The following is a 26,948-nucleotide window of genomic DNA, read 5'->3' on the forward strand; positions in this document are numbered from 1 at the left end:
AGCTGACTACTTTCAAAGGCCTCTGACAAGTGAAGAGTCGTCAATACATGGAGAAAATTATATCGTGCAATCAGTACTCACAGAACATACCATGACTGATGGATGACTTACTGCTTGGCAATATGATAGTGAACTTCTCTTCCAGACTCAAGACAGAGCCTTAGAACAGTTAAAGATATCTTGGACCCAGGAGGAAAATGATCATCCTGGGAGGAGACTTGAGAAGTTTTTAAACCGATTTCAGAGTTCACATAAATCTAGCTGCTGTCTTATGGATGGTGACAATATCCTATTCTTACAGCAAATCCGTGCATTTCAAATAGGGTAGACATACTTCAGGAGCATGAAAATGATGTGAAAATCAATTGTGGAAATGCAGGGCAGCACTCACAAAGCAACAACTATTAAGAATGCATTTCTGTTTAAATACATTTTTTAATCCTTTTCATATAAACACTTTATGCAGTGTAATAAAACTTTACTAAGAGATAGGGACTTAAGATGTGCAGTTTTTTCCTTCCTTTCTTCTTCTTTTTTTTTTATAGCAATGGCTACCCTACTCTTTGAAGGCAATTTGACTAAACAATCCAATGATGTTGCTCATAATACATAAACTTAAATACTAATTCAAAGGCAATTAAACTTTGTCAAGTAGGAAGGTTTAAATATTGTACTTCGAATTTTGTTTGTTTTCATAATGTGTATTTGTTTTTGACCATTTCTAAGCTGAGAATAGCTTTCCAGATTTTTTTAGTGTGGTTTTGCAATTCAGTTTGACACATTTTCCAAATTTAAAAAAAAAAATAACACCCAAAACCAAAGCAAAAAACAAACAAACAAACAAAACCAAACACCAAAAACCAAACAAACAAAAAGCACAACCAAATAAAAACCAATTAATAAAAACAAAAGGGAAAAAAACAAACAAAGAAACAAACACATACGAAAAATTAACAAAAAAAAAAGAAACAAACCTAGATGGTAAGTTTTTCTCCTGATAACTCTATGTTATACTCAGAATAGTGTTCAAAACTAAAACGTAAATGGAGATATGTTCTGATATGAGCAAAGACAGAGGTACAGAGGGTGGGCTTTAGAGATCCTAAATGATTCTATGAGTCTAAGATCACAGAACTGCAAACTTTCCTTTTGAAATTAGGATGCTGTTTTGTCAGGAATTCGCATCATAAAAGAGTGGTAAGGTAAAGGTCAAAGAGTGTAAGAGGTAGCACTGATCTGCTGTGCAAATGTAAAGGCATTCACCTGAAATGAGGTAGGAAACAACTCTGTGCTTCTTTTTAATACACTCCTTTTAATATACCCATTTTAAAATTAATATCAACAGAATCATGTAATCATAGAATGGTCTGGTTTAGAAGGGACCCTAAAGATCATCTAGTTCCAACTCACTGCCATGGACAGGGACATCTTCCAGTACACCAGGTAGCTCAAAGCCCCAACCTGACCTTGAAGACTGCCAGAGATGGGGTATCCACAACTTCTCCGGACAACCTGTGACAGCAGGTCAAGTAAGATACACAGGTATCCTCAGAAATGCCAAGGCAGTGGAAAAAATTCAGAAGTTTATTTAGAATGCCAGAACTCAAGAGAATTAAAAATACCTCACACTGATTGTTGAAGCATCAGGCCCCAGGGAGAAAAGGCAAGTTCCCACCCTCTCCAGGGCCTCTTTATCCTCTCTGTTTCTTCCCCACCTTCCCACGGTCTCTATGCATGTCTGTTAGGGTTATCTCTCTCAAGCACAGCAGAGAGAGAGAGAACATAGCTCTCTCTGCAACTCGCTCTGGACTGCAGAAAGGAATAAAAGCATCTAACCCTCTTGAGAACAGGCACTTTGCTGGCTTCCTAAGTGAAAACAGAGTTCCTAGCTTTCCCGTTACAAATTCTTCTGGAAGCACAACTACTCCTACACAGTGTCTCACCACCCTCACAGTAAAATTCTTGCTAATATCTCATCTCAACCTACCTGCTTTCAGTTTAAAGCCATTCCCCCTTCTCCTGTCAGTACATGGCCTTGACAAAAGTCCCTCTCCATCTCTCTTGTAGCCCCCATTAGGTATTGGAAGGTTGCCTAAAGGCTCCCCAGAGCCTTCTCCAGGCTGAACAACCCCAACTTTCTCAGGCTGTCTTCATAGGAGAAGTGCTCCACACCTCTGATCATTTTCATGGCTGTCTTCTGCACCCATTCCAACAGGTCCATGTCCTTCTGTTGGGGTATACAGAGCTGGATGTGATACTCCAGGTGAGGACTCACAAGAGTGGAGTAGAAGGGCAGAATCACTTCCCTCAACCTGCTGGCCACACTGCTTTCGATGCAGCCCATATGGTTGACTTTTTGGACTGCAGGTACACATTGCTGGGTCTTGTCAAGCTTCTTCACCACCAACACCAAGTCCTTTTCCTCGGGGTTCCTTTCAGTCTATTCTCTATTCAACCTGTATTTGTGCTTGAGATTGCCCTGATCCTTGTGCAGGAACTTTCACTTGGCCTTGCTGATTTTCGTGAGGTTTGCATAGGCCCACCACTCAAGCCTGTCAAAGTCTATCTGGATGGTGTCCCTGCCCTCCAGCATGTTGACTGCACAACAACCTGGTGTTGTTGGTAAAGTGTCGAGTGTGTACTCAGTCCCGCTGTCCATGTCACCAACAAAGATGTTAAACAGTGCTGATCCCAATACTGACCGCTGAGGAATGCCAGTCATCGCTGGTTTCCATTTCATATACTCCACATACTTCAATATACACATCTTTACATTTATAGTTACATAGGGAGGGAATGGGGTTTGAAACTTTTTCATACAAATAAGGGAAGATTCCCCTTCCTTCTTCCCCACTTTCTCTACATGGATACAATTTATTCATAAGATCCACTCCCTTTCAAAAGCCACAGATTTCCCTTGCACAGGGAGCACAAAAAGCTGTGGGAAACCCTAGGGAAAACAAAGATATCCATGAATGTATTTGAGTATCCTTTAAAGCAGGTGAAGTAACATCCAAGAAGCAAACTGTTTTCTCCCAAGCACCTGATCAGTAAATAAACATATGTGAGATGTTGTTTTAATGTGGTTGTGCAGTATATGTTTGCAAATGCAGGACTAAACCATATGTCAACATTTGGCTTAATGTACTCCTGGAGGCTACCTACACAGGAATCAGTCAAATAACTTCAAAACGGCTATAAATACATGCACCTCCCATTACATTTCACACAGTTATATGCACAGTGGTTGCCTGGTGCATTGGGCTTAATTTACATATCTTGCCTTTTGCAAGCTGAACATAATTTGGTACACTGTTTAAAGTTTATTATTCCAGTATCGTTTGATGTTCTAATTTACTCTGTGTGCCAGCATTTAATTTACTACTAATCTTTTAAAGACTTGACTAAGGATCATGGTAGCCTCGTTTCATAAAGACTTCTGTAACGAACTTGGGTGCTAGCTTAGTTTAACATGAAGTTAGAGTTGCAGTTCATTACAGAATAGTGAGCCACAGCTCTATTGAATTACTGCCAGGGAATATTTACAGGCTACAGTCATAGACTTTAGCCTTCAATCAATGATGGTCTAAGGGAACACTTCCTGAAGTTTGTTAATGCATTCTGCTAGCCTGACAAGTGGGTGTAAGCTAATTCTGCCAACTTCAGTACCTTTCTGAGTGCTGCTTTGAGGCCAACAAAACATCCTAGTATTTTTTTGTGAATAAACAACTCATCAAAACATATGAGAACAGAAGGTTTCAAACATAGCTAAGCAATTGGCATAGTCATTTTAGAGTTAATTAGATGCACAATGGTACTTTATTCAAGCCCCCTAGACCAAGAGCCATCTGCATAATAATAGAACATCTCTTATAGCCTCCTTATAACTCTACAGAGATGTGTATTAATGACTCTCCCTTTACTGTGAAATAGAAGAGAGCATTTCAATAAATATGAATAACGTGCAGGAAAATTTTGTAGTCAATAAACTATGCTTTGACGTTCCGTTCTATATATCTGTTGCTGTCCTCCACCATTTCATCCCATCTTCCTTTGGATGTCACAATTATTGGTTCTGTTGAAGAACTGTACTTAAAAATAAAGGACCAGAGCTCCAATGAAGTAGCACCACTGTAAGCAAGAACAAAAGTACATATTTCTCTATTTTTTATTCTGTTATGTGTCATGGCTTTTTCCTGAGACATAAAGTGTCTTGGACTTCAGGGAGTAAGTGTATCCTATATTTTTCTCTGTATCTTGCAAGTAGATATGAAAAATAAATACTATGTGCTGTTTATTACTTTTACGGCTGCTGGCTGATGGGTGGAGTTCCAGCTCTCTGGGTGGTGGGAGACAAGGAGTAAGTGGCAGAAAGCTGCTGCTTATGTCTGCCAGCAGTAAATTACCATCTCCTTGCTCCACAGTTGCTACAGTAACAAGGCCAAAGAAAAATAATGAGCCCAGTTCTTTCCTTTAGCTGCCTGTGGAGTTATATAGCTGTGGTGTAACTTCATTATGGGCTGTCTGTATGAGACAAACTCCAGCTCTCATTGCCAGGGCAGAGGCCTAAATGGCAGAGGGACAATATGCACCATGACAGAGAGTCAAGTGGTTCCACATATTGTTAAAGACATTTGAGAGTAAGATGGCCAGGAAAGTTGGGTGAGGTTTAGTATGAATGTCACAGCATCATTTTCTCAAAGCCATGCAGTAGATTGAAAATGTCATTATTTGCAACATTATTGCAGTGAACAATTTGCTAGAGTGGGAAATGTAGTAATTTACGCTTGGGAAGTTTCTTTCTGTCTGCAGTAAGGCACCCTAACACTACAAGGTAAGCCCTTGGATTATTTGCCCCGATTTGAATTTTGTTTAGTTCCAGAAACAATTACTGCTATAACTTCAAAAGACAAATCCAATAAATCATATAGAAGAATTTTGGCATTTAGAAAGAGTGCATTAAATCTTGCTAGATAACAAAAATAAGCAGCTCAGACATTAAGTATAGAAAAAAAAGAGATATTTTGATTTGTATTTATTCAACTACAATGATTTAGAGATCCTTGTCATCAAAAGAAACCAAACATACGAAGCTATAAGAGCAAATGTCTAAGACATTAGAAGAAATCATTATTGTTCAGATAGATTTAAAAACATCTAAGATTTTTTCTACATTTGTATCCAGAATTCATTTATCAAAATTAAGCAATTTTTCTTAATCAAATATATTTAAAAACTGTTCTTTAGTGTAAATTGTCTTCACATACTTGGCATAACAGCTCTAGTACCATCAGCACTGATGAGCAATAGGAATAATTCTGGTATTCATGATAACACAGACCTGCATATTGCCCCAGGTCATTGTCTTGGGGTTTAAGCTACCCCATGACTCCTGCTCTGAAACTTATGCCATCCTCTCTATTGATGGTTAGGCAAGTAAACTCACAAATTTTGAGTACAGTCTGTGGAGACCTTCAGTTCCTTTAAGGGCCTGAAAAGAGGAAATTCTGCTTATATAAATTATTATTCTGCATATATAAATTTATCTCTCCATTGAGAACATAGGGAACTGATAGTATGTAATTAGTCCACTTAGGACTCACTCCATTTAGTGATTTACATTCAGCATTATAACTCAATAACAGAAAGATCTGTAGAAAGAAAAGTTAACTTACTCTAATCCCTTTTTTAGGGAATAATTTACATTTTCTCTAAAATAAAGTATATGAATATTGTGTGGGCACGAGGCTGTACCATCACACCATTAGGCAAGAAACACTCTATCTTGAATGCGTCATTGGAAACGAAAGGATTTGTAGTCCTCATCAAATTTAAATTTACTAGATCCTGTAGTGGAGTTTAGAAAAGTATAGATGATTCGCCTTCCAAATTTGGATGTCAAAGGATTATAGACGGGAGATAGGTGATTCTCAGCTTGTATAGACTGTTCCTGTTAAGCACAAAAGGAGATACCAACTCTATAGGGAGTTTAATCACTACAGGAACCTACAGAGATGTGCAGGGTTACAAGGAAGTAGATGTAATCATTCTCTGCACTACCTATGAGGTTTTTTAAAGCAAATGTTTTTTCTCCACACCTGTGTGTGTGCCTGTGTATCAAAATAGCTGATTCCTAACCTACATTCTTAAATTTGTAAATTCTTTTCAGATACATTTGAAAATATTATTAATCATAATTACTGAGACATTATCTAAAGAAACAGTAGAGAACCAAAAATCAGATATGAAGCTAAAGTGAACAAAGAAGTTAAAGTTATGTACTTGCCATCAACATATTGGCTGGCCATGACACAGAGCCATTAAAACTCCAAAACTAAATATATGTAGGTTTAACAAAATTTTCCATATATTATGATTTACAACTAACTTGTACTTTATTTTGATAAATGCCAAAGTTTAAGTTTTCAGGCTATTATTTTCAAATTAAAACTCCCCTTTATTTTATCAGCATGACATTGGCTTTTTGTTCTATATGTACTGTACCTTGTTTCAGACTTATAATTTTATTTGAAACAGAGTTTAATTTAAACTCAGTTGTGTAAAATCTACTTTGAGTAGTTTAATTTAGACTCAAATCTGTCAAACCTACCTTGTGGAGTTTTGCTGTTCAGAAAATCATCTTCCCTAAGACATTGGAAAGAGAAGATATTAAAGACCTGGAGTTGGAGTTCACTGATGCTTCACAGGCATATTTGTTCAGTTGTCACTCATCCATGTGATCATTTCCTTTCATGAGTCTTTCTACTGATAATTTCTAGGAGTAGGCCCTTCTCATCAGAAATATTGCCCAGTCTAGCTATTAATAGCAGAAAAGAGGGCAAGTTTAGCATCCATGCCCTAAGAGTTGTGCCACTGTGTCCTATAGATTTCTTGCTGAATAAGATGTAACCCAACATATAAAAGATAATTCTGGTCCAGTGAGAGTGCATTTATGCTATTTATCAAATGTAAGTTCATGTCAATTAGATCAGATCAGGATTGGATGATATCCAAACTTACCCCCTACCTGAACTATATGCAATTCAACTCATGGTGACATCCAGATTTAAGTGAAATTTTAGGGAATTTACATATGGATGGAGATTACCTGAGATGACAGAGCCATGGTCTGGTCTCAGGCACAGACGTCGCTGCACTACAGGAACTGATTGACTGCTTGGATTGTTAGTAGTCTGCTGCCACAGTCCATGCCATCCACCCTAGAAATTTTACTGCAAATCCCTGGTGTTCTTCTTGTAAAGACATTTATAGAGCCAGAGAACGCTTTATAGAGATTTGTAGTATTCTGAAAATGGCAGGTGGAGATGTGATGGATGGTCTACAGCTGACAGTATGGGTGCCAAAGTAGCTGCAGTGAAGTCATACAAGCCCAAAGATACAGAAGGAATGTAATCACTGCACAGTAAACCTAAGTTTACTCACAGGAAATATTTTTAAATGAACATGAAATCTTTACATATGTATTGCAATTTTCTTTGATTTTTTTGGAGGATGGACTGATTGCTGAGAGATGAATAAAAGTAGTAACCATATGTTAGCAACAAGGGTTTTCAATTGACAAAACACATTTTGGAGTTTTAGACATAATTTAAAACAAAAATATATTGGTCTTTTGCAGAATATTTCATTTGAATGTGAAATTTATTCTCAATATGACAAGGAAAAACTTTCCTTAGCCATCCCAATAAAACTAACAGTAAGAGGTTTATATATGCCATCTCTATTTCAGTCCTATGTTTGTAATAAAATTGATTTGCCATTCATATGGTAAAAGGGTAAGAAATGGCTATGAGAAAACAGTCTCTGTAAGAGACACCAAAACAATCAATAGTATGTTTTGTATACAACTTATGTTCCTTTACATTGGATTTCATGGCAGGAAATTCTCAGTCTATATATTCATGACTCAAACCTGGTCAGTAGATTCCATCTACTCCCTGGAAACCATAAAAATAAGCTCATACATACAGAGATGAATGGCAGGAGACTCCTTGTTTTCTTGTATCCTTGTGGACCATCAAGACTGTGATCCCTTATTGCTTTGTTAAGACGGTCTTGAGTGACTGGAGTTCCTGCTCCTCCCAAGAGTTGTCTGTATATTAGGAGGTTTGAGACTCATGAAATCAGTCCTTAATTGTTTCAATTAATTTCAGCAGTTGGAAAAACACATTTTTCCCCCTATTTCTATTAAAGATCTCATGATGATAAATCATTAGTACCCGAGAGGAATAACAACCATTTCTCAGCACTACTGGGGATTTCATATCTCATAAAAATGTATTCTGTTAAAAACAACAACAACAAAATCCAACCAAAAAAACCAAACAAACAAAACAAAACACAAAAAACAAACAAACAACAAACAAAAACCACACAAAACAAAACAAACAAAAAACCCAAACAAAAAAAACCCACTTAGTCTTCTTTGCTAGTTCAGTTTTGAGAAAAGATATATCTTCTCAAGTACATTCACCTCTATTGTCTTGTTCTCTATTCAAATTTAGCCAGCATGAATATCAATCACAACCTTCATTTCTTACTTAGCATTTTACTACAGAGTGTATGTCCTGCTTTACTGCTATTCTATGGTAAACCACATGCCTGTATATTGTATTTGTTCATGTTAATGGACTGAAGGAAAAAAAAAATCACAGGCGAGTATAAAGAAACAAATTCATTCCTGTGTCTGAGGATTTCCAAAAGCAGCCACTTGTCTAAGTCACAGGTATTCAGAGTCCAAATCCCTCTGCCCTTCACTGTGATTCTAAGTATTTCTAAGTACAAAAGGGTCAGATTTACAAAGGTATTTAAGGGCTTTAAGTTTCATGTAGATGCTTGGTAGGATTTTCTGAAAATGTCTTACTAGTCCACTCTCATTGAAATTAATGTCTCTGAAATCAATAAAAGTTAAGTACACTGACATTTCTGCAGGGAGAAAAATATAGCCAGGTATCTGCATATTTAAGACCTCATCTTTCTCAGACACATTTTAACACCTTGCTAAGAAGCCAGGTCATATACATACTTTTGAAAATGTTATCTTAGTTCACTAGTTCAGATCCATTTCAGGCTATCGTTGAGCAGTTGCTGTTTTGACTGTGTAGTGGCCTTAGTGAAGTGTTGTTGTGGCCTCAGAGCATATTAGCAAAAGTTTTTTTTTTTAATCTCCATATTAAGAAATTTCAGGTCACTATGTGAGTGGGGAGACTCCAGAGGCAACTGTTAGTATCACTTATTCCTCAAAGAAAGAGCTCTTTCTGAAAACTACTGAGGCTTAAATTTAGATCACCATATCATCTTTACACTTCCTGTCTTCTTCCCCTTGTCCAGTACGATCAACTTTCTACTCATCGCTGTTTCCAGAAGACTGCTTTCTTTTTTTGTATGCTCCAGTAATATGAAATATTCTGTCACTGCCTTTTAGTCCAGGTGCTTTATGTAAATATTAAACCAATGAAGGGGAGTGGGGGGAGTCATCCACCATCCATCCTCATAACCACGAGGGTTAATTTCTTAAGGAATAGTGAAATAGAATAGCAAAGATGCTGCACTGTGAAAGCACAGACAATATGTGAAAAATTTAGTTGCAAATGAAACCACAAAGGCCTTTAGAGTCCTAACTTTTCCTCTAGATTGTTCATCTGATCATTAGACTTTTATATTCAACCACTGGTATACAGATGAGCAGACAAATCTGGAATTGCTACCTCTCAGAACTGAACATTTTCAGCACCAACAGAGCTTCCTCATCCACTGATTTCTTTTGGTCAACAGTCTTGGTTTTGTTCCCAAGAATACAGTGTGCATTTAGAAAATCATATGACAGACTCATAAACCTCCAGGATGACAAGGTAATTTTGTGCATTGAAGGATTGTTCTCTCCACACAGGGGAACAATACCTCATTTCACAACTGTGGAGGAGATGTCTATCATTCAAATTTATTTCTTTTTGTTAAGGCCTCGAACCAAAAGAAGATGAGGAAAAGAACTTAGTATTTCTCTTCTGTTCTTCATGTTTAATGAGAGACACTGTCTTTTAAAAGGAGTCAGTGAGATACTCCAAGGCAAGAAACTTCCAAGTGTACTAGCTATCATACAGGGAGACATAAGGAGCTCTAATCCCTCTCCCTTACTCCTTTATTTTTCCTGGAATTTGGGCTTCATTTTATTTTTTTTTCTGCAATAAGGAGCAAAAGTGGGGATTAAAATTTACTAGTTTCCAGCTTGTTTGCATTTTTAATTTTCCAGTATATATTGATACCATCCACTGATATCATACATCATAAGAAAAATCCATAATTGCTAGTAATTGTTTCCTGTTAAAGATGATAAATTTTCAAAAATAATAGACCAAATTCTCCTATTGTCTTAATGTGGGATAAGAAAAATGAGTTTAACAAGAAACCTTGTGTTACTGTCAAAGCTCCTACAGTACCTATTGAAAAAAAAATGGGTAAAATCAGAATTAGACTCTAATCTGTCTTTAAATATCTGTGACAGCCCTATTATGCACCACCAAAGTCATCTTGCTCCATCTGTTCCACCCCTTTCTTGCATTCCTTCTGCAGTACGCTACACTTTTTTGTCCTTTACTGTCATTCTGCCTAAGTCAGAGTGGAGATATGGAATCCAGACAGAACTCCCATAATTACTTGTACCCTGAATTTAAGGTTGACTTAATAATGCAAAATATAGGCCTTGATGGTCCTCTTTTTTTGCTGAGGTGACAAAGAGAAGTTCAGAAATGATTTTTTTTTCCTTAGTGCTTTCATCTCTGAATCATGTCATATGTTAATACACCACCTTATGTTTATGTCCCCTGGGTAGCTGTGTCAGCAGTGGACATGAGCAATCACCTGGAGGGGAGTAGGTGATAAAGCTAGCAAAATTTACAGTCTGGTAACAATGACAGTATAGAGCTGGTGGTACTTTCCACCTGTCTGGGAAAGTAAATAACTTCTAAAATTTACGTGTTAAGTATAGTTGACAAAGAGCACAAAAAAATTAAGAGGTTCATAAGGAAAAACATCCTAAAAGGAAAAAGGTCTTGGAGTGTATAAAGATTTATAAAGTGTGGAAAACAGCACAGAATCTGTAACAGAGAATGGAATTGTAAAATTCTAGGCAAGAACATATCCTTGTTATCATTTTAGACTGAAATATAATCTCTAAATCGTCTCTAGTCTTTTGATCACAGTAATTAAAACTTTGACTCAAAATTCTCTTCTCATATGCTTCAAAGTATGTTTATTTTTTTACTTATGTCAGCTGACTCCCTCATGTACACAAGTGAAACTGAAGTCAAAATCCCCACATGTTCTTCCAATGTTCTTTCCCCATTATGTTAATCTAGTTTTATTGCTGAATCTGCTAGTTGGTTACTGTTATTTTTACTGTCCTGTTTACTGCTCATGAAATCAAATGGCTCTGTCACTTCTGACTAAACAAGAATATCACCTACTATCATTTTTTCATGCTGAACTGCTTAGGAAAACATAATTTTTAAATGGCAGAGTTGTACAAGTGTTAACTTAGTTTTTCCTGGCATATTCCCTGCTCGGAGTTTCCTAACCATTTTTCTTAGTTGCAATAAAAAGAAGGAAACATTGTCCATTCCACAAACTGTTTTCAATGATTTGCTATTCTTTCTTGATTATGTCTTTCTGAAGTGTTCACTAATCAAAATTTGTGGTCCTTTGTATATCATTATTATTCATTTGTAGGAATATATCATCATGCTTAAAGTATACACTGTGTGGGGATAAATTTTCTCAGAATCATTGCATAGAGTAGAATCAAACATTTCATCATTAAAATTCAACATGGGAGCTCTGGGAAGATAGCCAGCAAAGAAAACAGAAACAAGAAGACAGTACATGAAGAGAGTTGTGAAAGGTGTCGGGGGAAGATTCTTTAGCTATTATATATCAAATTCTGATTTTGGTACGTCCTCACTAAAGCATACTGAAAAATGCAGTGTCATGTAACCATCTGTAATTATGCCTGAAAATGTTTGATCATTTTTCAGCAAAATACAGTAACAATCTTTCATATATGTGCACACAAGTTCTGAGGCCTGGGATGAGAAAAGAAAAAATTCTAAAGACAAACCACAGTACCAGCAACTGAGAATAACTCCTTAGCTCATTTAAGATACCAAAACTCCATTGTCTACTGCCCCATACTCACTGGGAGAAGGAATTGTAAATATGAATTAAGGATTATCTTTAATATTATCAAGATAGCTTGAAAGATAAGATAAAAAGAAAAACAAAATCAGAAAAGGAAGATTCATTTGGGGAAAAGAACAGAAATCTAGGGAAAGACAAGTTCATGTAGTTTCTTGATTTTTAATAGCTTTTTCCTCCAGCAGGGAATAACATAACCCCACACTGTTAGAGAAAAATAGAGAAATGTAACATTTAAATAGCTGGCATTTTACATCTATAAAAAGAAAACACATCCTACAGCGAAATATCCAACTTGATTAGTCAGGTGAAAGATGTCCATTAAATATTTATATCATAATAATATGTCCTGTTCAGAGTTGTCACACTGGCTGTTAAGAACTAAACACCCAGTTTGGGGCTCAGCATGGTCTAGTAGTGCTGAAGGCTTCCACAGATCTTTGCAACCAGACTGAATACAAAGTTCTTGTACAGCTGATCAAAACAGTGGGTGTTCTTTCTCCAATCAGCTTCAAATCTCAGCTTTCAGGGAGCAGCAAGGGCCTCCAGGAAAGGGAACTGAGATCAGGGGGAATAAGAAGGCAGGCAAGAGCAGTGACCTGATCATTAGAAGTGGCAAGTCTGGTCAGGATAAGGGCTAGAGGTGGTGGTCAGGGTCAGAAACAGACCGGTGACCACACAACACCTCCAGATAGAGGAGGCACAAACCCAAGCACAGATGTAGCTGCAATACATCTGTGCTATAGCCCACGTAGGGGGTGGTGGTACGGCCACAGCTTAAAAATAGCTACCACAGGAAAGGTGGCGTAGGACCTTGTTTTTAACTTCTTCACAACAGTTCTTACCAGCAGTAAAGCTGACCTTGGACTCAACCAGCTAAACTCCTTGACTCAGGTATCTAATCTCCAAATTAGGGTGATGTGCTCCAGGCCCTGGGAATGCATATAAGGCAGGGCTCATGAGCACCCATGACTAAGTAATGCAGTCCTTTAGAAAATTATTTATCCTTTCACGAGGTTCTGAATCACAGTTGTCAGTGCCATGGGGTTTGTGTATCCCACACTGTCCACACCAGTCCACAAACCAGGTCTGAGGGAAGACTAGAAACAAAGCAGATAGTACAGTGAAGCAATGAGAGCTACTGCATGGTCACTGGAAGTGGCAGCACTGCATTAGGCTGCACTAGATAGAGGCTTATTTGCAAGTGGAAATCAGCACTTCTAGATGTTAAATTTCACAGTTGTAGAGGATAGGTCCATTGCACAAAATCATGTTCTTTTCAGCAAAAAGTTTGCACATTTCAGCAAAATTTCAAGGGCACATCATGATAAGATCTAGGCATGCAACACTCCCTAACAGTGCTGTGTTTCATACTAACCATGAACACTCCTACATGGGCGTGTTCCAATTAATGTACTCTAGTATATAAGCCCTGGGAATCCAGCTTTACAGCTTGAGCTACAACATGCACAAATCAGCCCAGAGCTGTATCATGACTAGAAGAAATCACTCCCATCCTGAGGTTCTGTCATTGTTTGTCCTACAGATCCCAGCTTTGCCACATTTCACTTATAATATTGCATAAAAGAACTAAATTATTTTTATAAGCTTGGCACAGCTTGTGTTGAATTAGAAATCAGAGGTTTTTTTGGGATTCATTAAGTAACTCTTAGTCACGATCACTACTACCACAAGACATTGTGATTTCTTTAGCTTGAATCTTCAACTTTTGCATGCTGCAAGCTTATCTTTGGAGAATGAATCAATTTACTGGGCCCTTGCTGCTCTAATACGTGAGTAAAAAAGCCCTTTACTCACAGTAAAGAAATAATCTAACTAGCTGGCATCAGCATAGTTTTTCACAGTGACTGGTAGACATTAAAGGTTCCTATATAAACTTCCCAAACATGTAAATTTTGTGCTTGCCAAATATTCACAAATAAAAATAAAATTAAAAAAAAAAAATTTAAAAATATCAAATATTTTGAAAAGGAAAAAAGTTACTGTTTTTATTTCTATGGATGTTTTGTAAATTTTTATAGATTTTGGAATGACTGAAAGAAATCATGAAATGTCAGCTAACAGAATTTCTTCTGCCCATGAAAAAAGAATGGGTCTTAGTAATGGGATTTATAGGCTTGATCATTTTGGTCAAATGTCCAGGAGAAAAGTGAAAGGGTAAAACACTGTCAAGATAAAAGACTATCCCTGAGGCCAGAAAATATTGTGGGTTGATTTGTTTTTTTCCTTTCCTTCTCTGTCATTCTCTATTTGAGCTAAATTACAAAAACATGCAATGCTCCAGAGACAGAGTTGTGTGAGTGGGTTGAGGTATTCATTCCTTTTGTTTGTTTGCTTGTTTCTTGCCTCCAAGCAGGGACTCAGTGTGGCTGCTGTGATGTGGGTGTGCACATTTTGAACTAGTACTTGCCTGTTAAAAATACATTCAACAAGGTGAAACCTGCTGAGTAAGACAAGGGTACGGAAAGAGACAATGATGATTCACTCATTATAGCACATCCCAAGGTAATTCCAGTATTTTCTTTTTTTTTTCCTCACATGAAAATTCAAACTCTTTGAACCTCTGACTCAGACTAAGCATCATAAAGTCTTACATATAGTCCTTATTGACTTTATGACTTTATGCCATGTTTTAACCCCAGTTAAAACCATGACAAGGATGAAGGGATCAAGGGGGAGAAAAGTTACCCTATTTCAAATTCTAAATTGAGAAAAGTAAAACAAAAAAACTGGGTTTTTTTCAGAGTATTTTAAGGAAATATATTGCATAACAACACACAGTAATAAAAAAAATGAAAAAGAGAGAAAGTATAAGCTGTGTGAACTTCCTTTTGCATACTATTTGCTTTTGACATTTTTTCTTGACTTAACAAATTTCTCTTATTTGTGTTTGTTGGGGGGGAGTGGTTTTGGATGTCTTTCCACCTTTTAACTGACCAGCTAACATTCAGTTAAATCCAAAAGAGAGATTTGAGTCTCAGGGGTAGTTGTTAAGTTCCTACAGTTTATAACAGGAAGCCACAAAGATGAGTCTAAGGCAAAGGTCTGAGAAAAGTGTTGTACTTATCCAATATGAAAAACACCAGAAAGGAGAAAGTCAACAACAAGGCCTCAGTTGCTGATAAAGTTTCAAGTGGAGATTCTGTATTACGGAATAATAGAATGGTTTGGTTTTGAAGGACCTCAAGATCACCTAGTTCCAACTCCCTGCCATGGGCAGGGATGCCACACATTAGATCAGGTTGCTCAAAGCCCAGCACTTTCAGGGATGCAGCATCTACAATCTCTGGGCAACATGTGCCAGCATCTCACCAGTCTCAGAGGAAAGAATTTCCTCCTAATAGCTAATCTTAATCATCACTGTTTTATTTTAAAGCCATTCCTTCTTGTCCTATGAGTACATGCTCTTTTCAGAAGCCCCTCTCCACTCTCTTGCAGCCCCCTTTAGGTACTGGAAGTTGCCATAAGGTCTCCTGAGAGCCTTCTCTTCTCCAGGCTGAACAACCCCAACTCCCTCAGCCTGTCTTCATAGAAGAGGTGCTCCAGTCCTGTGATCATCTTTTTGGTCCTCCTCTGTAGCCATTCCAACAGGTCCATGTCTTTCTTGTGCTGAAGGCCCCAGAGCAGGATGCTGCTCTTCAGGTGGGGTCTCACAAGAGCGGAGTAAATGGGCAGAATCATCTCCCTTGAATTGCTGGCCACACAGCATTTGATGCAGCTCAGGATACAATTGTATTTTTGGGCTGCAAGTGCATATTGCTGGCTCATTTCAAATTTCTTGTCCACCAAAGGAGCAAGGTACGAGCAAACTCAAGAAACACAGAGAAAGTGAACTCATATGACTCGCTGCCGCATGTGTGAGGACCTGGTTATCACATCGCCCTCCTGGGTGCCTTGCTAAGTTTCTGGGCACAGTAGTATTTAAAAAAAATCTGAGCACTAGAAAAAGCATAAACCAAGAAATAGAAACCTTTGGTAGCACTAAGAAAGTTGAAATGCAGTGCCCTGTTGGCCATCTGTGCTATAGAAGGCCTTTCCCTTTGTGTTACCTGGACATCCCAGCTAATGGTATAACAAAAAGGGGTTAAAACTTCTTTATGGCAACTTATGACACTCCTCATTTTAACTAAATCTTTATTTTGAATGACAACATTTCCATGGGCATTAGCAGGATTTTTTTAATTTGGATTTTCATAATTGAATTACTGCCACATTGTCAGCTTTTCCAATTTTAATATAGTTCTTATAATTCTTGTTGCAACAGCTATTAAACACAAGCAATTGCACAACAAAATTAACTCCATTGTAATTTAAAATAAAAAAGTGTTTTACTCTTGTAGCCTGAAGAAAAGTTTGAAAATTATACTTAAATTGAAATTTTTCTCTAAAATGAATGCAGACATGTAGACAGAAAATAGAATAATTAAAAGTGCATGAAATTATTATTTAAAAAGAATAATACCTGATTAAAATATACAGATATCCATTAAAATCACATTATATCAATGCAGTATCATCATATTCTGGGGCCTTCCTGGTGATTTAGTATTGACAATATTTTTATCAATACAAACAACATTTCCTTTGCTAAAATGCTCTTCCAAAACTGCATCTGGTTTAGATTGACCTCCCATTATTGATTTGCATCTAACAAGAATTCAACTCAGTATTTTAAAATGTTTGCTTCTAACTTAAGGCACTTTTAGTAATATAAATTGATTACTCATAACTGTACAACCAATTGACTCATTCTGCAGTTTATATTAATCCACTATTTGTAGGCTGCCAATGAAGTTCATAAAGATCCTTCTCACAGTCCATTAATATTGACTCTCAGATTTAATGAGTTCATTACAATAACCATTACTGTATTATTAAAATGCAGAAGGAAATGTAAGCCTGTTTCATGCAAATAAAGACTGATATAATTAATCAAATGATACTTTTATTATCAGCATTATCATCACCATCCAGCATTTAATAGCCCTGTTTTATGCTTCTGGATAACTTTGTGCTAGGGACTGTACAAAATCAAGTAGTATATAAGCAAGGTGTAAGCAAGCAACAGGACATGAGCTGGACAGGAGAATTTAAGAATGCACTTAGACATTACAGATTAGTGAAAAAGATGGTTTTTTCAGCCCAACAAAACCTAATTAATAGACCTGCTTTCCTTTTTTTCTTTTCTTTTTAAGGTTTATTAAATAAGTAATATCACTTTAATCTTGTTGTCTGGTAATAACCAGGAAAATAAAAAAGGATGTCTGAAGCTCTATTCCACATTCCTACAATCAATTTTACTTTCATCATCACACATCCTTTCATAATCTTTATTTTTAGTTCTGCATGCTCAGCTCTCCAACAGCACCACACAGCAGTTCCTTCTTCTACCACAACCCAGCACAGATCCTGTGCTGACAGACATGGGGAAGAGGAGGGGTTTTATTGAGTATGTAGAAAATAGACTTCCTTCCTGAACACTTTTGTTATTTCTCCTATGGTGTTTGTTCTAAAAGAAAAGGATACACTTTTCTCAGTTCCTTGAAAGAAAAGCTGGAAATGTTCAGGTAGAAATTTTGGTTCAGTATGTTCAGATATTCTGTCAGTAGTTTTGGGCTTTGGCATCAAAACACTTGCTGCCACTTAAAAGTCATACATCAAAACTATGGAGGAGAGGCATTTTGGACCTCTGTACTCTCAACTTTCCACCTTGGCTATCTCTGCATGGCTATTTTGAATGCCATTCTCCAAGTACTTGAGCAACATATCCAGGTTTCTGGAGTCTGGTTCTTGTAGCTACATCTGTCTTCCAGCATTAAACATAACTGAGAGAACCTCTCTGACCCTGAGTCCAGCTGGCAAGGGACAGCCTGTAGCCGTTCTGTTTTCTTCAGGTCATAGTGACTGTGCTGCAAATAGGGAATGGCCCCACCTCCACATTAAGTCACCAGCTATTCCTAGAAACATCTGGGGAGGATGACATTTGGCACAGACAATGACTGCATTGGGGACAGTTGTAATGATTTAGCAATACAGATGCTGAGCTTTCAACACTCATGAAGATTCCCAGGCAGTGTTTACTTTACCATTACATATGATCTCTGTAAGGATCAGGCACCTAAACCACAGCTTTCAAGTCCCTTAGCTGTAAGTACTTACATCTATAGTTGGATCAAGCCCTCAAATTGCTGTAATTGCCAAATGTTGCTTATTTTTCTGCTTTGTCAAACCATTCTAAATTAATAACCTATTTACATGGTTTACCAAAGAAGGGTCTGACCCTGCAGGTACAATTTTAATAGGTATTCTGTGGAAAAGTACCTTTTCTGACATCTAAATTGAGTACCTCTTAACGGAATTGCATCTCCCTTGCATCTTATGCCAAGAGTAGATTTAGTTAATAGTCTGGGAAGAAAAACTCTGTCCTCTGATCCAAAAGAAGGCATCTCTCAGGTTCACCAGGAGCTGTGCTAAGCCCTTCTTTCTTGAGAATCATTAATTGCTTACCCTGGAATGGTGCTTTGGAGAGGCACTTGTAAATGCACAAAAAATTTTTTTTACTATGAGCCCAAAATATGAAGTCTGTGCTCTAGCTTATTTATAAGTCCTCTACAAGTAAAACTGTACCTAGCAAAGATCAGTTTGATGCTGAAAGCCAATTAACTGTGTGACATGGAAATATGTACTACAGGAACCATTTTCATAAGACTTGAGGCAGGAATCTGTCACGTCCTATGCAAGAGGCAAATGCAAATGAAATTGTCTGATTTCTGCTGATGTCGTAGGGCAACGATGATTTGTCAGAAGATACGTCTTATGGAGCACCAAATATATTCAAAGCTTTCTGCAGCATTTACATGCTTGCTTAGTTGCTCAAAAGTTTAACTTTTTCAAAGACACACATACACAACATCAGCAAGACCCATTTATATTGTCATGGTGCAGCTGGGTGTCACAGTCCCCCTATGCTGGGCAGTCTAAAACTGTGGGAAAGAAATCATCACTAGAGATGTTTGCAACCTATTTTCATTTCTCTGCTTCAGATGAAGCCTGCTGCAGTAAGACCTGTGCAGTTTCTCACTGACAGCTACATGGGTGAACTCCTGTACTCCTGCATGGAGGATGAACCTTAGCTGCTGTCAGTTCACCTTCAGTGTCAAGCAGTTTTCTTGACATTTCTTGCCTTTATAGGAAGATTCTCATAGAAGAAATATCTGTACTATGAAAATTAAATCTGCTTTGGGGCTTCTGAACCTGAGGATAACCTATAGCCATTACCCAAATCATACATGAGAGGTAAGATACAAACTTATAGGCTGCCCAGATAAGTGGTTGACTCACCACCCCTGGAGTAATCTAAAAGATATGTAGATAAGGCATTTAGGGACGTGGTTTAGCGGTGAGTGGCAGGAAGTGCCAGGTTAACAGTTGGACTTGTGATATTAAAATTGTTTTCCAAACTAAATTATTCTATGAATTGCTGTAAACTAAACTAGTAAACCAATTTTGGAAAGTGTTAGCTGATCTGCCTTTGTGGATTTTATCTGTGTCTTTACAAAAAGGTTCTCGAACCTGTGAGCAATAGGAATTAGGACTGTATATTGTTCAAAATTATTTCGCAATACTTGATGGTTCTGACACAAGACAAGGGAATTTTTCACAGACCATATAAAATCCTCTGATGCATATCATCATTCTCCCAGGGATAACTACAAGTTTCTCGAACAGAATATCAACTTGGGGATTGCTTTGCTGCTCTAGCTGTAACTTTTCTTCTATGCACTAGGCAATTGGTAAACTATATTTTAAATAAATAATTTTCTAAAACTATTAGCACAAATGTATTCCAGTATATACAATAATGTTGGATGAACATATGTATTGTTATTATTTCCTATTAATTGTTTTTGACGATATGGTCTTTTAATGGAAGGTCCTTTCTTATTTCACTGCATCTGGAAGGGTGTGGCTAGCAGGACAAGGGAGGTAATCCTCCCCATTTTTTTGTCCCTAGTGAGACCACATCTGAATTACTGTGTTCAGGTCTGGTATCTACAGTTCAAGAAAGACAAGGATCTACTAGAGAGGGTCCAGCAGAGGGCCACAAAGATTATGAGGTGTCTGGAGAATCTCTCTTACGAGGAGAGACTGTGGGAGCTGGGCCTGTTTAGTACAGAGAAGGAAAGACTGAGTTGGGATCTCATCAACGCATGTAAGTATCTCAGGCAAGCACCAAATGCCATTTTCAGTCATGCCCAGCAACAGGACAAGAAGCAATGGACATAAACTAAAGCACAGTTTCCACCTGAACATGAGGAAGAACTTCTTTACATGGAGGATGGAACAGCAGTGGAACAGGGTGCCCAGGGAGACTGTGGAGTCTCCCTCTCTGGAAATGTTTTAAAAAAACCCTCTCTGAATGTGTTCCTATGTAATCTATTCTAAGTGACCCTGCCTTGGCAGGGGAGTTGGACTAGATAATCTCCACAGGTTTCTTCCAGTCTTAACTATTCTGTGATTCTTTAAGTCATTATTTAATAAGTGAGATGAGCCACATTCACTAGTTAAAGAAAGATCAAATAAAGTAACAATATATTTTGTATTAAAGAATGGAATTCACCAGAAATGGCCAGGCTAGCTTTTAATAACATTGCCCAGAGGATCCATCTCCAGGTTTCATAGTTTTAAGAAAACTCAGTCATTTTATTTTTCTCTTTAAAATAAATGGTTGCAGTGACATCTGACATCCTTTTACGCTTTTCCACATTTTCGCAATTTGAAAGACCTAAAAAATAGAATGGAATTCTTTATTTACAGATAAGAAGATACTCACTGCTTTTGATCAATAGTGTTATATCTAGAGATTCAAGCAGCTCAGTTAGAACCATAACAGGCAGAGTTTATTACTGGTAAATCAATATGATGTCTCTTAGCCATGCATCTCTTTCAAGAATCTGTACAGTATAATGATTATCATTATAAAATAAAGTCCAGTCTCTCTTTTGCTATCTTCTGGTTTTGATCTTGTAAAACTGGGAATTGATTTTCCTAAAAATCAATATTATGTTTCCACCATGTGGCAGACACACCACTTAGCAACAGCTACAGGTGCCAGCCCTTGAGTGGGATTGGGAATGAATACATGCTGGGGGAGAAATTGCTCAAGAATTTCAAGATCAACATCTCCAGGCTAAAGAGCTATTTATTTTCTATGCCGTGGGTGCAACACAGCAGCCTTCCCTAAGCAAATATGATGTGCATTTCCGATTGATTTTTCTGTTTTCCTCTGCGGATTTAACCATCAGCAAGAAATATCTCTCATTCGTATGCTGGATTTCCACAGATGTGAATAAACTCTGCTCATCTCACATGAGAGAAACTAAAGGAACGCAGAAAGCCAGCTGCTGCCCTTAAGACAAGTTGAAGGTTCATGTACTTTGATAAGGACAGTCGCACAGAATATCAGACATTTATGCTCTCAGCAATCCTTGTCACATCTTTATTCATTCAGACAGACTTGATGCAAGAAGAGATGTAAAGAATCACTTAATTTTGTACAGGTATTAAAGGGCTATAAGCCTTCATTAGATAGATAAAGACTGATAACAAATCTGATTGTCTTTAGGCTATGCTGTGCCTCAGAGATCTCAACAGTGTCTAAATCTGTCATAAAGCATATTAAACAAAAAGAAAACGTAATGTCTGTTTAGACAATTTTCTTGCTTCATTAAGATACTGTTACTGACTTCTAATACAGATAGGAGGTTTTATCATTGTTATCTTAATTTTTCCTCTTATAAACCAAGATAACAAGTCTTTCATGACACCACTTTTATGAAGACAGTTTTAAACAAACCACACACCAACTGTTTATGTCTCCTAGAGAGAACCTTTCCAACTGTTCATGTCTTCAGGCAAGTCCCAACAGGGAAGCATAATTGTATTCCCAGTAGCTATTTTCTGAGCATGACTAGTGAAGTTTATTCTCAGAGTCTAAAGAAAAGATAAAGAGTATTCCAATATATGAATTACACAGGGATTTTTCAATACATCTGGAAATTTTATTTCTTTCTTCATTTCTTTGTTTCTTTTGTTTTTGGTTTGACAGCTGTATGTTGTAAAATGTTTTTCAAGAAAAGCTTCACATTTCTGATAAAATGGTAGTAGATATAAAATAATAAAAGTAATTTTTGTGGGATTTTAATATCAAGACATTATCATCTTATAAAGAAGGAAATCAAAACAGTGCAGTGTTTTCCCAGTTTTGCGACTAACAGTTTGCTTGTGGTACCATATTTTCCTGTGGTCTCCAGCTACCTTCCAAATACACAACATGCTTTGTTTCTGCTACATACTTATTTAGCAGATATGAAGGCCTGTCCTGTCACACTGAAAAATTTGAATTGTTTCAACATCAGTCTTCAAATAGCATTACCTTGTGTATCACTTTATGATTCGACACATTTGACTTGCTATGGAAAGAATGAGCTACCCCAATAAATCCCTCTTTATGGGCAGTAAATTCAAATATCATCAAGTTTCTGAGGACGCAAAAGATTTCATTGGCAAAGACCTCATTCTCCAAGCTTTTGGCCATTATGTCATGCCCCATTACCATCTTCACTACACAGCTTTCCAGTTAACAGTAAGCTTAATTCAGGACTGTAGTAGTTTGTTAAGATTTTTGCAAGGACACAATTGTTTAGGTGTAAGTCTGTAGTCACTGTGCTCCGTGTTTTAAAATTTCTGTCTTTAGGTAGATTGTATCCTTTTTCTGGTATCCAGTGAATTTAAGAGTTTTGTAACAGTAGTACAATGCATGGTTTTCAATATTTCTTTTACCAAAGTTATTATTTAAAATATTATTTGATAATGTAATGAATCATAGCCTAAGATGAATTGTCATATATTCAGATATTTATCATACCCATTGCTCAATAAGAGTGCTTTTGCCCAAATTCTAAACTGTGAATTTAAGGTAATGTTCCCAATTTAACAAATCACAGATATATCTAGGCCTCAGAATTTCACTACTAGCATAAAGAGCACACAATTATTCCAGGTAAAGGCACACTATGTGTTTGTCAAACAAGCAAAAAAAGAAGAAAGAAAAGTCATCTGAAACCTGGCATCATTTTTATTTATAGGAAACCAGCATGTGGCAATCATAACACAAGAGATTATCTGTTCTTCAACACCCAAACATTTTTCATCAGAATTTTAAACCAGAGTCCCTCAGCATGGGGCTTACTGTATTCTCACTCAAGAGGATCAATGCATATGGTTTCTGGGAAGACATGAAGACATCTGTTTTATTAATGAGAGTTGGAGGAGCATAATTCCTTGCACATAACGTTACCTCATTCTGAGTGACCATGAAATGTTTGTATTTCACAGAGCTGTCTAAATTTGCATAAGTTGAGGCTAATTTTTTTATTTCTATTATTTTGTCCCTTGCAAATCATGCATTTCAAATAAATTTGAATGCATTAAAATGCATTTTAATACTTATTGAGTTCAAAACCAGGAGAGATACGGGTAAATTTCCTATGGAAAACAGAATATAATTTACATTTTTGTTTACTTACTTGGGTTTTTTTCATTTCCATTTCCTAAATAGAAATTTTTCATATGGTTATTTTCAATCAGTTTTGAGGTCTGATTTTCTCTCAATTAAAAATGAACTTTTTTCTGCATGTTTTCTTGTGATTTCTTAGTCATTTAACTCAACAATCTAATGACTGAATAAGTTAAATGTGATTTTTAAATGCAGAATACCTCACAATTATTTTCTATGTTTCTAATAGCCTAGCAGCTGTAATAAAGACCTTTCTTATTTATAAAATACTTTTATTTGCCTATATTTTCTTCCCACCATATAGCAATCATAAACATAGCAATTTCTTTTTTTATTCCAGAGGGTCTGAACCAATACAGGTAAATGTTGTTGATTCCCTATCATGATGATTTGACAAAATTTGCAATGTGTCCAAAGCTTCACATAATATTTCAACTTTGGCATCTTCACTAGCACAGGAAACGCACTAAATCTCAATAGAAAATCACTTGGGACATGGTAGTAGCAGTGATCTAAGTATAGAAGCACACTTGATAGACATAAGAAATTATTTCAGAAAGTTAGGAAAGAATTTTTTGAACAAAGTTGTTGTCTATTGCATATACAAGTGTACCACATCTACAGCAAAAACACATTGTGTGTGAGAGATCCCAAAGTCAAAACATTTGTCCAAAGTTTTAAAAAAGCCCCTAAAGATAAAAACCAATTATTTTTCTTTTATTCAATATTTTTGTTAACTATAGTGAAAAATCACTGTTGTGATGTACAGTAAAATTAATAAGAATCTTACTTTCCCCTTCCATTCCACTTGCTAAATCATATTATCTCTCTATCAAATAAAACATGTGCAGAACTTTAGAGGATTTGCCACAATATTTTCTCTGCAGAAAACTACAAGAATGCATTAATATCCTATGAAAATGTGTCATTATCGATTCAATTTGACAGTTCTTTATATGTCATTTCTATCAAGACCTCCCAAATCCATTTAGAATTCTAAAATGACTTTACCCTTCTCATTTCCTATGTAGGTCTGATAAAAAAAAGAGAATTTTGTAACAATATCTTTAATATAAATCCCTATCCAGGTTCATCACAAAAGAGAAGGGACTAAACATTGTTGGTGACTGCTCAACAAATAAAATAGTGCATATGTCTGCAAGATGCACCTACTGACATGAGAACTTGACTGTAAGGATTCAACGAATGTGTGTAATAGATGTTTAGATAAGACTTTGGCCTTGTAGCACTGATAGCTGCAGCATCTGTGTGCATTTTAGAGAAGTACCTATCCATGAAATTAAGGGTAGTATGAAGTCAGGGAACCTAAGTTAATTAGTAAAAACATGAAGGACAAAAACATAGATATGTTTCAGACCTTTTCCAGATTATAAATATTTTAATCTGATACTAAAATAAAATGCTTCTTTTCTTATGGGACCAACATTCCCAAGAACTTTCTCCTTCTGAGGTATGCCACTTAATTCTTCCCTGAAAAACTGAATAGGCAAAACATTTCTTAAAAATGACAGTAGAATGAGGTGCTGCTTCTGTTTTTCCATGCAACTAAAACACTCCACTTATCCTTGATATGGGAACAACAGCTGCCTGAAGCTGTCTGCCTGAACATGTCTGCCTGAAAGGATTTGACCACACAGGTCTCATATTCTAGAATATTCTCCCATCCCCTCAACATAAATTATTCAGGGATAGGAGGAAGTAAATTATATATTACTCTCTTTGTTTTAGGTTGATCTAAGAAATATGTCAATAAATATTCTTTGATTCAAAGAAAAATAAGAAATTATGAATATGAATCTGTAAGCTCAGACAGTAATGGCAAAACATTTTGGTAGTGAGTGCCAGGTATATTTTAAAAGAGAATTTTGTTGATGCCAAACCAAATGTCTGCTGAAACTAAATTTGGCAGTCTGAATTTAATGTAAAGCATTAGCTTCAAAGAAGCCTGAAGCTGCGACCCCCTTCCTTCCAGTGAATCTCATGTTCCTTGATTGAAGACTTATTCTTTTTCTGTTCATGAATAGAAGTACGTGACAACATATATAGCTTATTGCAGTTGCTGATCAATTGAGGAACTGAAATTTGCTGCATATTTTATTATCTTTTGCATTCTATCATTTTCTCTTTTTCCCTCTTAGTAAAGAAATATTTTCTTTTTTTTTTTCTCTATATTATGCTGATTTTCACTGTTAGCATTCTATTTTGACATGAAATTGAAAGAGTTAATAAACCATTAACAGAAGCACTGGAATTCCAGGAGGGACATCAGCTGAAAATTGCATTTGGGGTTTGAATTTTTCATATTTTTATGAGGTGGTTTTTTTGTTGCTTTGTTTGGTTTGTTGGTTTGGTTTTTTGCCAGAAGAGATCATTATGATTATTTACATTGACTGTATGCCTATTTAAGCCAATGGATACTAGCCCACAATTCATGTAATAACTTGATTGCCTCAACAAACTGAATATCCCTTTTTTTGTGCTGGTTTGGTTTGGTTGTGTTTTTTTTTTCTTTTTTTTCCTTTCCCTAGGAAAACAGTGAACTGTCTTGGGGTCTTCTGTAGTTATTAATGTCCATCAATTTTAGGACCATTCACAAGTAGGGAAATTCATAGAGCCTTCTTTGGGAAAGAAAAGCCTCAGACCATGACTCTACCTCATACCTTTTGACTCATTACAGTTCAGCTTTCATATTCTGTTTGAAGAGAGCCATAGAGTGCCCAATGCATCAATAGATGACAATATTGTAATGACAACACTTGAAAGAAAAGGTAAGATGTAAGGGAGTCTCAAGGCTCACAGATGTAAATTATTCAAGAATAAGGTGAAACAAGAAAAGATGAGAGGAATTCACTTCCTTTAAAATTCAAAGTGTTTCAGTACACCGGCCCTGGGCAATTCTTTCAGTACACCGGCCCAGGGCAAAGCTAGAAAGAGAAAGGAGATTGGTTTTGCAAAAGAAGACTTGGGGACTAACTTTAGGTGTGATTCTGTCAGAGAGAGATTAGAAGGGGCTATTTGAGTAAATAGCTAAAGATTTCTGACACTGCAAACCACTAAATCACATAATTAAATGCATTAGTGTACCAAAGTCTGTCTTACATTAGCTAGACTTTCTTCA

This window comes from Myiozetetes cayanensis, unplaced genomic scaffold (assembly GCF_022539395.1).
Source record: "Myiozetetes cayanensis isolate MyiCay16 unplaced genomic scaffold, myiCay2020 scf5-8, whole genome shotgun sequence".
NCBI lineage: Eukaryota > Metazoa > Chordata > Aves > Passeriformes > Tyrannidae > Myiozetetes > Myiozetetes cayanensis.